The sequence below is a fragment of the Oryctolagus cuniculus genome, chromosome 7 (genome assembly GCF_964237555.1).
Source record: "Oryctolagus cuniculus chromosome 7, mOryCun1.1, whole genome shotgun sequence".
Lineage (NCBI taxonomy): Eukaryota > Metazoa > Chordata > Mammalia > Lagomorpha > Leporidae > Oryctolagus > Oryctolagus cuniculus.
Window position 1 is genome coordinate 86,797,079 of NC_091438.1, and position 3,390 is coordinate 86,800,468.

Genomic DNA, 3,390 nt, shown 5'->3' on the forward strand with positions numbered 1-3,390 from the left:
AAAAAAGTCTAGGCCAGGGACCCATGTAGGGCCTGTTCAAGAAACACCATGGAAAGGCCCCATTGGCATAGAAATTCAGACAGTGAGACAGACAGACAGACACACACACCCATATTGGAGTGTCTGGTTTTGAGCTCTGGCACCACCAGATTCCAGCTTCCTGCTAATGTGCTCTCTGGGAAGCCCCAGATGATGGCTTGGCTCAGAAGTTATCCGCATTTGGAGAGCGAGCCAGAGAAATGGGAGATCTCTTTGCCTTTCAGATAAATAAAAGGTAAAAAGGAGAAACATGAGTGCCCTAGAGTCCTGGCTGCTCCACTTCTGATTCAGCTCTCTGCTGATGTGCCTGGCAAAGTGGTAGAAGGTGGCCCAAGTATTTAGGCCCCTGCTACTCATGTGGAAAACCCACATGAAGCTCCTGGCTCCATGCCTTGGCCTGGCTCAGCCCCAGCTGTTGCATCCACTTGGGGAGTGAACCAGCAGATGACAATCTCTCAGTCTTTCCTTCTCTGTCAATCTACCTTTCAAATAAATAAATATTTTAAAAATCAGGATTTCAGGGACCGGTGCCATGGTTCACTTGGTTAATCCTCCGCCTGCGGCACCAGCATCCCATGTGGGTGCCAGGTTCTAGTCCCGGCTTCTCCTCTTCCAGTCTATCTCTTTTCTGTGGCCTGGGATACCAGTGGAGGATGGTCCAAGTGCTTGGGCCCCTGCACCTGCATGGGAGACCAGGAGAAGCACCTGGCTCCTGGCTTCAGATCAGCGCAGTTCCGGCCGTAGCGGCCATTTGCGGGGTGAACAACGAAAGGCAGACATTTCTGTCTCTCTCTCACTGTCTATAACTCTAACTGTCAAATAAGTAAATTAAAAAAAATTCAGGATTTCAATTTTGGAAATATCAAGTTGATGTTGTCCAGTAATCCATTGGTATGTATTGTTCTGCAGCAAGAAAGGGAGGTGTGAACTAATGATAAAAATTTGAGAGTTGTTGGCATATAAATATTTCAAAGCATTAGAGTAGTTATAGATGAACTGAAAAAAAAGAGATGAGGGCCAAGGATTAAACCACAGAACAGTAAGATTTGAAAACCTGGCAAGAAAAGTTTGACTCAAAACAGGAGAATAGAAAGCAGCAAGCATTGTGGTATAACAGATTAAACTGCCCTTGAGATGTCTGCATCCCAAATCAGAGTGATGGTTTGAGCCCCAGCTGCTCCCATTCCAATCCAACTCACTGGCAATGTGCCTGGGAAGCAGCAGACAATGACTCAAGGATTTGAGTCCTTGCCAACCATGTGGAATATCTGTCTGGAATTTCTGGCTGAGGCTCCTGGCTTCAGTCTTGCTCAGTCCTAACTGTTGCAGCCATTTGGGGAATGAATCATGGATTGGAAGATGAAGAATGAACCAATGAATGAAGATCTCTCTCATTCTCTCTCTCTCTCTCTCCCTCTCTCTCTGTAACTTCAACTTTTAGATAGATAGATATATATATAAATAAATAAATATCTTTTTTTAAACAAAAAGATTATTCGAAAGGCAGAATTGGGGAGAGGGGCTAGAATTAGTCTTCCATCTATTGGGTCACTACCTAGATGGCTTCAATGACTGGGGCTGGGCCAGGCCAAAGCCAGGAGCCTGGAACTCCATTTGGGTCTCCCATGAGTTTAGGGACCTTCTGCTTCCTTCTCAAGCACAAAACCAGGGAGCTGGATCTGAAATAGAGCAGCCAGAACTTGAACCCACGCTCACATGGGGTGCTGGTGTCACAGGCTGTGGCTTCACTCACTGTGCCACAATGCATATCCCACCTCCCGTTAAAAAAGAAAACTGAGAAAATTGAGAGTAAAGGGTCATGGAATTCAAGTGAGAAATTGGTTCTCTGCCTCTGCCCTCTCTCTGTAACTCTGAATTTTAAATAAATAAATTTTTCTTTAATAAAAGAAAGGGGTTCCCCATTGTTTAAGTTTGCTGTATCCTTTTTAATTTTATGAAAATTCCCTCCAAACAGACAAAAGAGCTCCTTTTGGTTTACTGTTAGGAGTCAGTTTTCTTGATATGCTTGAATTTTAAGTTGTAAATCCCATTGTCTGCAATGAGCATTTTAATAATCTAGTGTTTTGGTGGTCATACTTCATTTTTTACCCATTCAAGTTCTTTTTAACAAAAATCAGGTATTAAAACTATCAAAATTACATCTTTCATCCAATTCTGCTATTAGGCTACAAGTCTAAAATTACAGTTAAAAAGCTAAAACCATAATGTTTAGATTTGACATTGGATTTGAATTATACAATAAAAATGATGCTGAGCTTTAAAATCACTGACGTGGGTTTGGCTGAATAAAGGGTAAATTTCAGGTGTAATTTATTTTCAAAAGAATAATCAAAAAGAAGAGAAGAAGGAGGAGGGGCAGGAGGAAGAGATGGAAATTCATCTGTAAAATACAAGCTGAAAAATATTTTGGATGTGTCTTCTAGACTCAATAGTCCATCTCCCTAAATATATCTTTTCTTCATAAGAACACAAAATCCTGAAAGACTGAAGTAACTGCTTTAATTTTATTCAGTGGTGCCATACAAATGAGACCATAAGCTGAGACTTCCTCTATTTCCTTCATGCCTTACTCACAATAATAGTTGTATGAGTTGAAAGGACATCTATGGCCAGAATACAATCCTTATTCTGAAGAAGTCACAAAAACATCATTTCAATTCAATGAATTTGTATTTAATGCTATAGATTAAATAAGTCAAGTTGGTAGATATGGTGGAAGCAGTGAATCAGTTCTGTGTTCAGATCTTGACTCATTTAAACATTTTTTTTTTTTTTTTGGACAGGCAGAGTGGACAGTGAGAGACAGAGAAAAAGGTCTTCCTTTTTTTGCCGTTGGTTCACCCTCCAATGGCTGCTGCAGCCAGTGCACTGTGGCCAGCGCACCACGCTGATCTGAAGCCAGGAGCCAGGTGCTTTCTCCTGGTCTCCCATGTGGGTGCAGGGCCCAAGCACTTGGGCCATCCTCCACTGCATTCCCGGGCCATAGCAGAGAGCTGGCCTGGAAGAGGGGCAACCGGGACAGAATCCAGCGCCCTGACTGGGACTAGAACCGGGTGTGCCGGCGCCGCAGGTGGAGGATTAGCCTATTGAGCCTCAGCGCCGGCCGACTCATTTAAATTTTATAAAATATCAGTTCCATCACATTATCTCTGTGATATGATATCTGTAAACTGAGATCTCAGTTTCTGCATCTGCAAACTGGGGCCAGTTATTCTACCACATATTTTTTTTTTTTTTTGACAGGCAGAGTGGACAGTGAGAGAGAGACAGAGAGAGAAAGGTCTTCCTTTGCCGTTGGTTCACCCTCCAATGGCCGCCGCTGCAGCCGGC